Consider the following 12,496-nt stretch of genomic DNA (forward strand, 5'->3'; position numbering starts at 1 on the left):
AACCACCAGAAACAAACAAACAGAACCACAAACAATTAGTTGAGGGGGAAGCTTTTGTTTTCCCTGATCTTACAGTAACAGCCAAAAATAACCATCATTCCCTAACAATCACCCATGAAGAAAACTATGTATTTATTTTAAGGCCTCCTCAGTGCTAACAGTTCTAATCAGATACTTCAGATACTTTGGGTTAAAAACAAATACAATTCCACTTTTCGTTCTGAAACAATTGCAATTATTTTAACTGTTGTTAATAATATGCCATTGCCAGGTAGATGCCCTCACAAGGTATCTGAGGCCTCATCTTTTACCATCAGCTTACATTCAACCAAAATGAGATGCAACGACATTTGAAGCTGTACAGAGTTCTTTCAGCTGGGGAAAGAAAAAAGAAGTGTGACTGAAAAGTAAATATTCATTTTCTTAGCTTTGTCTCTCAGCCTGCTCTCACTGTCTCCATACCTCAAGATCTCAATAGGTTGCAGAGGTGATTTCTGAATTCCTACAGTCCTTTCTGAGTTTAAAGTTTAAGTTAACAAGGAAAGATAGATTTGAGCTACCAGAACTGCAAGATATGGCTGTAATACAGCATCAACAGTCATGGCATTTTAATCAGCAATGTTCCTATTCACTGAAGCAGGTTTCTGATCTTCAGCCAAATCATGCAAAAGAAAATTGCATTCATACTCTCTGGCACCGCTACTTCTCAGTAATCCATTACTGCAGTGAAGCAGGTCGAAAGCCCTTTCTCAAAGGCATCTCTTCTGTCAGATCTTCAGAGGAGGGGCAGAAGGGGCAAAAAGCAGCACACCTCCAGCCCACAGTCGCAGCACGGCTCCTTTACTCCTAACTGCTCACCCTCCCTGACCTCAGGACCGCAGCTGGACAGGACGGCAGCACAACATCCTCCTGGCTGGAAAGCCTTTTGCCTGCCTCCCTCCCTGAAATCCAAAGGGAAGGCAGCCCTGCCAAAAGCTGAAAACAAGGCTCTGCAGCATTATGCTCTGCAAACCCCCAAGAGCTGCTCTTTGCAAGTACAGACCTCCAGTCCAGCTACCCACACAGGTGCATACCTGGTATGGAGAACAGAAATCACAGTTTTGCATCCTGGACAGGGACACAAGAACCCCCTTCCCCACCTGCTACTGATACGCAGTACAATGCTGAGACAATGAAGCTTAGAGCCTCAATCATCTCTCATAATCAGAAAGTAGCTTTACCTGCATGCCAAGACAGCACGCAGCTGGGCTCCTTCAGCACTTGTTGGAAGCAAAAAGCTTCATGATCCTGGGCACTTACCCCCCGTTCAAATACTTACTGTACAAACAGCAGATATATCCAAGTGATATTAGTACCGAACAGGTAAACATCTAATATCTTTAGAAGAGAAGCAATCCACAGTATGAAGGAAATACAGCATGGCTTCTGACTTTTTTGGAATTTTATCCTTAATACATCATCATCATCCTACAACATGTACTATTTTTTTCCTCTCACAGTTGCATCAGGGAAAACAATATCCACTAGAAGCTGTCTTTTCTGTCAGTGAATAATTAAAGTATTTTTTGCAGGGCATTTTCCACTCTTCCCTGATCTTCAGTTTTTTGTTTTTTTTCTTCCTTGGGGGGGGGGGGGGATTTTTTATTTGTGGGTTGTTTTTGTTGTGATTTTTTTTCAATATAAACTCATAACTTCTTGTTTCCAGTTTTTGTACACACATGTATTTGCACTGTGCTTAGTCAACACCAAAGCCCAAAGATCACATATTGGCAGTCTTGGCAAGTCTTCTGGGTTCTTACAGATGTGTAGCTCAATCTCTCACTAATCTTTCAGCAGGACCATAACCCTTTGCACCTCTAAGAGAACTTTTACCCCCAAATCCCAGTGTTACATGCACATTGACTCAACAGCACTTCACAAAGCTCTGTTGGATCTTCCAATTCTCAGGAAATACATATAAATTTTATACCACACTGGAGAGGAGAAAACAAGGTCAGTTATAGAGACAAAACTGGGAATAACTGGCCACACGCCCAGACTGATTTAGGGCTACATCAGATCACTAACTGCACCCAAGTAACAACTTCTACGGAAACAAAAATAAATCTCTTATTGGATTTATTAGCAGGTGCATCACAAAAACGGAGCTCTTAAACCAAGTCTCCAAACCTCACAAAAGTATTTGGGGGAAGCGTGTATTTTTCCACTCCGAATGCTGCTTCTTTAACTTGTAGTTGTGCCCCATTTTGAGCTTTCCCCTTTACCACATAATCATGAACTAGAGAGATGCTGATACTCTGACACACTCAGATTTCTCCAGGAGCTATTGCACCAGCACCAAATGCCACAAAGCCAGTGAAGTTATGAGAGTCGGCACCACTAAGCAGCAGACATCCCTTAAATTACCTGTCCCTGGCACTCTGAACTCCCCACACAGAATAAACTAGGGGCACTGCAGAAGCTTTCAGGTTTTCTCCTAATAACAGCAGCCATACTGTACAGGGGAGCTGGGGATAACGATACTCCCTGGAGGGGTTTCCAGGTCTTGTAAATTCACTGTGGTTCTACACTGCTGCATTGGCTTTCAGTTCAGGTTTCTTAGGCCAGATGCGTGAAAGACAATCTCAGCCTCGTTTGAAGCTAGATACATCTCTGGAACCTCTGATCCACGCACAGAGAAAGAGCTTGAAAGCACTGGAAATATACACTTGCCAGTTGTGATAGAGTACGTGATGGATCACTGGAAAACTATCTATTACTGTCTGGCTTCTTTTTGTTATTGTTCGATGGTTTGCTTTTTTATTTTTTAAACATTGCGATGTGTTTGAAAAGGTTGAAGGCCAAAGTACTGTCTGTACAGAGCACCTCACATTCATTCTGAAGCAATGGACCACTGTAAGGAATAGAAAAGAAATCAAAGACCCTGCATTTGCTGGATGTGCTGGCAGAGAACTTCCTTCCTGACACAAAATCAATCCCTACACCCTATCTCTGAAAGGCAGATTCCATTACAGTTGATCCTTGGAATTAAAAGCCCTGTTCTTACTGTATGCTTTTGCTTCCAAGACATCCTGGCTAAGCTCATGCAAAGCACTGCTCCTTACAGACACGCTGCTGCCTGTTACCTGTTGTGCCCAACAGACATGTCCCACATCAGGGACCTGCACACATCTGCAGCGAGGAGACTGCTCACACCCAGCCACTCTCATTTAACTTGACAGCTACATCTGCAGCCCTACGTAAGAGCTCCTCAGGGCTGATACTTCCAGAAAGAACAGCTCCTTTGCATATCTTTCTTCAAGAGAAAAGCATTTTGGGCTGCAGTTCTGCATGCTTTTTTCCAATACTGGTGTCCTCTGCTTAAAGCTGTTGCTTTTACAGTCACGTTGCTCGCCACCCAACTCCCGATCCTGCAGCTCAGGATTGCTGGGACGAGCCCAGTGGCTGGTGGGTAGCCCTGGAGATGACAAACCCCACGGGGCACACACACCTGCTCAGCCAGGACGCACAGCCCAGGTTCACACAGGCGCACACAGCACGTACGAACAATCTGTTCCACTCTGCTGCATTCTTCTCAATTTGCTGTAAATTTAAACAGCTGCAAGACACTTTTAGCCATCAAATAATAGAGTCTGTGAGCTCCTTGCTAGCATCCACAGCAAGAGCTGCGCCTACTACTTGAAGTCAAATTTCTGTCTCCAGCAGGGGTTCCCCAACTTGCTCCGCTCTGCCGCATCCGTTCCAAATTGCTGTAAATTCAGGTTATTGTAAGGCACTTAATTTCAAACACAAAGATAAGCTTTGCATCTGACATTCAAAGAACCACACAGGAACACGTAAGGCAGCTTACTGCAGGTCTTTCCAAGCTCATTTTGCTCAGGTACCATAATGAAGCCATGAAGCACCAGAGCTAACTTCCTCGCAATACAAAAATCCACAGTGGTGCTTCTAACCATCAAAAATTTCAAGTGCAGTGGCTGTCTGTTCTATTGCTCTTACGCAATGGAAGGGATGACTGGAAAGAGGTGTTTGTCCTTACCTGTGCTTTAAGCAAAGTCGTTATATGACTAACCAAATACAACAGCTGAGTTTGTAAGCTCAAGCCTGCCCGGCAGAGATGGCCTAAGAATCAAAACTGGCCTACAACATGCACCTGTTCAAACCCAGTCTGGATGGACAGAGGAGTTTCTGCTCAGTGCAGGTATCTCACTGTACTCAAAACCCTCCCCTGATACCAACACACATCACACAAAACACGGGTAAATAAGCCACGTATGGTGCAGGCTACTTAGACAGAAGCACAGACCCCTGGCAGTCACAACATTGAGGAACCATAACAGCCTGTTCACCACAAGCCAAGAACGTAGAGCTTGACACTGAAGACACTTGTGAGAAAAGCAGAGCATTGTATGATCCTTTCTCCATGCTAGCAAGCATACATCAGTGCTAGGTTTGTTGGGTTTTTTTTAGCATGAGTTTGCAATCCTAGACTGTGTTTCAATATATTTGAATGCATCATATATAAAGGGCAGCAATCAGACTGCTTTAATCCTCAGGGATTGACATGAAGAGTTACAAGGATTGAGGTGCTTTTGAAAAATAACATTGGCATTATTATGCTGTAAGAAATAAACAAAATGCAGCACTAATTTCTCATCTTCCCTGCAAATCTTTGTCTGATTGTCTGTTGTCTGCATGGCCCCAACGGGAACATAAGAGCCATAAAGGCAAAAGAGAAACGATGGCAGGATGAGGTAGGGTTCACCTGGCTATCCTTCATTTGTTGTACCAATTGTTATTATTCATTTAAACATTTGTGCCACTGTCCTATTCAAGTTTTATACTTTTTTTTTTTTCTTTTTAATTATTTGGCTTTTGGAAGCAACCAGTTCTGCACCACCACCAAAAGGTCTACCTTGTACCCAGTGGCTGGATGGAAGGAGTTTCATTTCAACAGCAAAAGCCTGCAGAGACTTTGCTTTATGCATCTATTTATCTAGCTTTCCAGATCCCACTCCCTGTGCTACAGCCACCGAGAGCTGGGAAGCAGTACGTGATACTCCCTCCGTGCTTTCTTAACCATTTCAGCTAAGTGGCTCATCAGGATGTAGCAGCAGCTCCCTTCTGGCCCCCACTGAGCCCTGATGGAGGGCGTCGCTACGTCCCCACAGCCCCATGGCCCCGCTGTGCCCGTCAGGTCTGCTGTCTGGAAACCCTTGTGCAGCGCAGAGCCAGCGGCACAGACAGACACAGCCTGTTGACAGCTGTGGATTTTCTCTTCCCTTTGACTCCATCTCCTGTGGTGCAGCTGCCATCTGCAGGTACCCAGCTCCTCTTTGAGGAACAGCCTCTCACGGGCACAGAAAAAGGAATGTATCTGGCAGAAAAGCTCTTCCTCCCCTTCCACCTTGTTCACTGGTTTTCTGCCTCCCATCTGTTCATCCCTTCCCAGTCTCTCTGCTTTCTCCATATGTTTGCACAGCCAACATCTACATTATTCCTTACCTCCACATACACCTCCCTCTCCAACATCATGGACTTGCAGTCTAAGCATTTAGCTACCAAGCACCAGAAAAATGGTGCTCATCCTCCTTAATGTCTTACCCATCCTCGATGGCACTAAGGAAACCAGCCACCAATAGTGCCATCTTGACACTTCTCCTTAGGGTGCTCCTACTTAGCACAGTATCACACGGACAAAGTCAAAATCCCCTAAATTCACTGTCATTTCCCTCCTGACTGCAGTGTTTGGAGCCCCCTTCAAACACCATCACTTGCAGCTACACCCAGCATCTGCACCCCAGATTAGGAGCAGCAATTTCGAATACTTCATTTGCAGCCTCAAAAACCTCCAAGACTGTCCCCTGTCTGAGGCCTGAGAGGGAAAGATGGCTGCAAATGAGGTCCTTGCATCCTGCCTGCTGCCTTAGCCACTCCCTGATTAAGGATTAATCCTTCTCCAAATATTGGCATGTTAATGTTACACAGCTCTCTCTTCTCATTGCCTTTTTCAAGCAGGTTATTTTGGAAATTATTTACCTATCTATGGAAGTAAAGTGCCTATTTAACAAGGCACACACACCACGCTACCTTTTATCATCTTGTCAGCAAGCTGAGAGTGAAAACTGCAAAACACGATTGTGTTAGAGGCAAGAGCTCATTGTCGCAAAATGTATTCAATTACTTTCCCTCCCTACTGCAAAACTCGACTAATGAAACATGCAGACCCCAAAGGGAAAAGCAGGCCCTTTAGCATACCATAAAAGCAAACACCGGCCCTATTTCACTTTTAACCATCTTCCTACACAACCAGATGTATTTCTGGTTTGTTACACAATCAGACCCCCCCCCCTCCCTCAGCAAGCATTAAAGCACACGGTAGCTCTACAAACCTGCAGTGACAAACAGTCATCTTCTGCCTCCCCACCCTACCATGCTCCTCATGACAGCTTTTCTCGTAGTAACTTGGAAATACGGTATATGGTAATTACCTCTGTTATCTCAGCTTGTGGATGGGAATGCTCTCACTCATCGTTGAACTTCATTAGAGCATCAACAAATTTTGCATTAAGAATTAGCAGAGAATGAAAACAAACATGCTGAAGCACTTGTTTTGTCAGCTACACCCAACAGATCAACCTGACTCTGTCCACTGCCTAAAATCCTTTACTTTAGAGGAGGTAGCAGAGCCATCTGACATTTGTACCAACACCGATTGCATAGGCCGCAATTTGTCCAGGCTATCAAAGAAGCATTTTAACTATGAAAAAACAAAGTTGTGTGATCTTTGATTACCATTAATATTCAATAGTGGTAATGTAAAACAACGCTCAGCAGTAGCGCTGCTGCTCATACCTTATTCTTTGCATAATTCAAGACTTTCTTTTGATAGTGTATCAAGGCACTGTATGGGCACCGAGACAAACCTGATAGAGACTGTGAGAGCTAGAAACTCATTACCTAATCTAACCCAACAGCAGGCAATATTCATCTTCTTGCACCATTATCTCAACTACACAAGGTAACAGAGTTATGCTGAACACAGCTACCAGGCAGGGAGGGTATCTGAAGAAATGTGCCCTCCCTTCCACATCCCCAGAGCATCTTTGGGCTAGCACTTGTGCTCATCCACAGAGGATCAGCAGACTATAAAAAAAAAGAAAGAGGGAAAAAGGACAAAAGGAGAAGCAATCCCAAAAGTGGGCACAGAAAAGGGAGATGCACACATCTTCAAAACCTTTCTCAGCAAGAGAAGCACCACCAGCCCTATTGGCTGCACCCCAACACACCTGGGGCACAGCCACTTCCATGCATTGAGCATCTGCTCCCACCCCTGCTTCCCACCTGCCTGTCACCAGGTGCTGACCAAGGCACAACCCACTGCAGAAGCTGCAGCTCAGAATCAAATCTCTCACCAACAGCTGGAGTCAGTCCCTGCTGGGGAGAAGGAAAAAGGGGTAAAAAGGAGAAGAAAAGAAGGGAAGACGATCTGCTCCCTTAAACCTTCTTTGCAACGTGCAGCTTTTACCTTTCCTTTCCATTTGTGCACACACTCAAGTGCTCAAACAGCCCAACCCCTTGCAGGAGGCACACCCTGCCCACGAGTGCATCACCTCCACCCCAGGGCTCGCCACCAACTTTGTGAGGCACAAGGATGCTGAAACACATGGGTTACATGAGCGGAAATGCCAATATGGCTGAGAAGGTTTGAGCTAAAACCCTTTATTATGGCACCTTTTTAGTTAAGAAAAACATTTTAAAGCATGTCAAGCTTGACAAATGGTTGCAGTTTCCTTCAGTCACAACACCCTTGTACCTGCAGCTGAATCCTTCAGAAAGCTTTGAGGCTCGCTCGCCCCAGCAGAGGGACCGCAGAGAAGCCCTGCAGGGAAGGGAGCCAACTCCCACCCTCTTGGAGTAACACTCACCGAGAAGAAACTTCAAGACTTGGATTTCAGCACAAGCTCAACAAGTCCAGCAGAATTAAATGGCCTTCTCAGTGAAAAACCCTGCTCAAACACAGGCTTGCCTGAGAGCATGGTAGCTCTCAGCTGACAGACATCAGCCGCAGCTGGCAGGAGAGCACTAGAGACAAGTGCCTTCATACATCCACATCAGGTGAGCCAAGCAGAGCCTGTATTAATGCTGACAAGCTTTAAATGACACCACTGCACAAAACCTCCTCTCCTAGACCCAGCTATCCTGAGTTTTCATCCAGGAATGTCCACCCTCACTTTGGGAGCAGGCGCTGGGGGCAGCTCGTGCCCCAGATGCATCTCCCCGGTGGTGCTGGGAGCCTCTGGGCAGACCCCACTCCTCCATCACCCCACTACTGCAGCACCCAGGCACAACAGCTTGCTCACTGCCTGTCCCCAGTGTGGCAGTTCTGACAGGTTTATTCCAGTTAAATATTAAAGCCTAAAGGACTATTTGCATAATTAAACATTGATCTGCTCTCCCTCTCTGCATGTGACTCTCACTCTTGTGAAATATATTAATTCTGCCTCAGGACAGAGGCCCTACAGACGTGATGTGGTGCCTGTCCCCCATGGAAAAAATATTTTTAAAAAGGACAAAAAAAATCATTAAAAAGCACACAAAACTTTTGGAACATAAAGCCAAGGTGATGGGCCAGGGGCATTATCCTTTATACTGGGGAACAAAGGAAGAGAAACAAAGGGACATGGGGATTAGCCTCCAGGCTGGCACAGAAAAGGGGATATAATTGCTCAGCTTTGCTGCTGCAATGCCCATAATCTTCAGCTGAGGGTGTTCAGACAGATCAGCATGCCCAGAATAAGCAATACAATAAACACTCCAAGCCAGAGACATATTACAGAGCTGGTTTTCAACATGCGCCATAACCTACCAGTGGTGGGCATCACTGAATTCCCTTTTTTGCCAAACTCTATTTCAGGAAGTGGAAAACACCCTAAAAGTACTATTAAAGTTAAATCTACATGACACTTCTGTTGCCCAGGCAAAATTTTGGCTTTTGTCACTTTGTCACTAAAGCAGATCAAACGGTGGCACACATACACAAGACCTGCCCTGAGACAACTGCAGCTGCTGGAGGTAAATTACTAACTTCCCTCTCATCTATGGATGCTCATGGGAGATGAAACCAAGCAAATCTCCATGACTGAACCATCCAACAAGAACAATCTTATGGTGTTAGTGGCACCTGGGCAAGTTTTCCACTGTGGAAAGAAGTCGTCCCAAAGCTGCAGAAGCTTGCACCCACCCTCAGACGGGCATCGGCACCCCACTGCAGCAGCGCCTGGCCCTGGCTGCATGTGGAAGCTGTGTGTTTTCCAGCTCCCTAATCACCCAGGTTTTGTACACACCCCAAAGGCCAGTAACACCTTTGGGGAGCGTGCTGATGCAAGGTGGGACCGAAGAGGTTGGGGGCACCCAGAGACAGCTGCTCCCCTTACACTGTGCCAAACTGTGTGCTGGCAGAGGGCAGCTGCCAGGCAGGACGTGACTGCAGACTCTCCACAGAGAAATTCCGCAACAGGCAACACCAGCAATGCCATATGGGGAAATGCCTTCAGTGTATGAGATGTAATTTTGAAATGAGCAATTTCTCTATGTAAATTGCATAAAAGCATCCCACAGAACGCATGAAAATACCTGCGTACTCAAATTAATCGCGTGCACGGGAGGCAACCAGGAGATAAATAACCAACATTAATATTCTGAGTTCCAATTTCTATCTTGTGCCACTATGAATTATTTTCACATTTAAATAACAAACTTATATTTAAGCTAATCAGGGTTTAACAGTTGAGACACAGCAGAATAATATCAGGAGAATCCTATTTTTGCTGCTAGCACTCGCTGGTTATTCTGTATTTTCAAAAACTAATTGGAAGATTGCAACCTTTCCTCCCCCCAGCTATGAGACAAGAAAATTAGAAAATTGCCCTTTTTTTTTTTTTTTTTTACTATAACGTTGCTTCATCTGAATTTTTACTGCATGTCTATCAGCACGTGCTGATATCAGCACACTTTTTGTCCATGTCCAGCTTTTTTACTTCCCTTATACGAACATACCCTGAGATCCTGGCAAGTAATTGACAGTTTTGTTCTGCCTAACATTTGTAAAATGCATTCTGCCTTTTGTTTTGGTCCCTTCCTTAAAGGTCAGCAAGCATCACACCTAACTGGATTTGTAATTACTCTAGTAAACATGACTGAACAGACAAATGCCAATACATTTACACATGTGGCATTAAGTGTGCTACCTTCTGTTCCTAATGTACTGGGTGTAAGTAACAACAAAACTGGGTCATTTTTCTAGTGTTTCATAAGCCAAGATGAAGTTTGTGCCTTTCAACTGGTTGGAAAGGCCTTCTTATCTTCACAAAACGCCCTGGTTATTCCTCCCTGCTCTTCCTCATGAGCTGCAGGCAGATAGAACAAAATTGCTGATCTCCACAAGCAAATAACTTAAGGTACAACAGGTCAGTTCATAATTCAATACACCTTGCACATCACCTTCAAGGACCTGTGTGAATTTTGGCAGCCATGCCGTACGCTGATCAGATTACCAGGTGACAGGCAAATCCACAGGACATATTTCAGAAGCCTTTCAGGATGAAGAAAGCCAGACAAGTCAGCAAAGTTGCCAGTGCTGCACTCAGCGAGTGTCTCATGCAGCCAGAGATCACGGTCTAGCCCAAGGACAGGGTCACCCGCTAGCACGTAGCAGCATTATGTTCACACATTTATCTTAACGTATTAAGGTAAATAAACCAAGGAGAAACAGGAACATGTGCACAACGAGCACAGTGAAGCTGTTTGGGAGTTTTCCCCAGCACCAACACGGTGCTGCACAAGAGTTGAAAGCCACCACCAAAATGCAGGGAAAGCCACCACGAGCTCCAGTTTGGGGGCTACCAGCTCAGAAAGTCCCCTCTGACTCCTGCTCGGGGAAAAGCAGCCCTAGCAAGTGTTGCAGCCATGGTCCTCCTCACCTGACTCAGACACAGCCTTCCTGTCCAGCAGCTGCTGCAGCACCTCTGCCTGCTGGGGATCAAAATCAAGTCTTTGCTTCTCCCGATCCAGCCTGCTCACAGCCTGCTTTTCCCTCATCACTCCCAAGACCCCAGTAACCCCGTGGGGCGCCTTCCCCTGTCACTTCATACAGGGCTGGAGCACCAAGGCCCACGCTGATGGTGGCTGCAACTGTGCATTTCTTACCAAAGCCTCTGTGTGCTACTTGTTCAGCAGGAGGGCAGTAGAATATGATTTCCACATAAAAACAAATCAAGCAAGAAGCAGACAACCAACTTCTGTTGGAACGCTTCTTCGCTATCTTCATCTGTAATCAAAATATAATTTTTCAGTAGCATTTGCATTTCTCCTGTGAGAATGGAGCATAAAAGCAATTCAAAGCCCTAACAAAAGGAACCACAAGTTTCTGTGTAAAAAACAAATAGCTCTCATCCTGCTAAACCCCACAGCTACTACAAATCACTTGATATAATGTTTAATACAAATACCAGATTCCTGTCTCTGACTGAGCCAGGATAAAGAGCCCATTTCAAAAGTAAGAATTAAATATATATATATATTTGTCCCCCATATCAGTATTAAGTGAAATGAAATAACCAAAGGAAATCATAATTTCCAAACCATGACTCTTGTCAGAGCCCAGACTTGGAAAATTATCAGTCAGTATTTGACTAATACTCGTATTAATTTTATTGCGCTCACTGAAGACTGCTTCAAGAGTGTTAATACACCGTGCCACAGCCACACCACGTTCAGTACAGCTGCAGACCCTGATGGGCTGTAACATGTGGCCAAGCTACAGCAGTCTTCCATGCTATATCCATTGTGGCCAGCCCTCTGCCAACAAACCAATACATGCTATGGAGCCCCCATAAATGAGGCTCACCATTTCAGACAGAAGATTGCAGCTCCTGAAGCTGTCTCTGTAAAGCTCTGGCCCAGCCTGTCTGTGCTGTGCAGGCCCTGCCCAAAACCACGAGGTACTGTGGCTCACCACCCCTCTCAGCGCCTGCAGCACTGCCTGCGATGGCATTGCGCACAGTGACGGCACCTCTCCCCTTAGTCGCTTTTTTTCCAGCTGAGTTGCACAGCTTGGGATACCTCCTAAATGCAAACACATTTGGCATTTACTTTACTATATGCAAGAAGTTTTGCCAGAAGGATGCATACTTCCAGCTCAACTCCACACATAACAAGGAATGGGTTTCTCCACTGCAAGCTTGATCACAAGGTAATTAAGCATTAACCCGTGCACCAAAACTGGAACTGTGCAATTTCCTATGTAACTTTCAAGCCTGACAGATATCAATTCCCCATAAGCATCATTAAAATACATTTACATAGTCTCCATTCAGTTGTGTGCACTACATCTAGCTCGTATTTTGTGTTAAGTATGCACATGCCAAATGTGGTATTTACACATTATTTAAGTTCTTACATATCCCTGAGAGTTGAACAAATTAATACTTTGATT

The sequence above is a fragment of the Anas acuta genome, chromosome 7, assembly GCF_963932015.1.
Source record: "Anas acuta chromosome 7, bAnaAcu1.1, whole genome shotgun sequence".
Taxonomy (NCBI): Eukaryota; Metazoa; Chordata; class Aves; order Anseriformes; family Anatidae; genus Anas; species Anas acuta.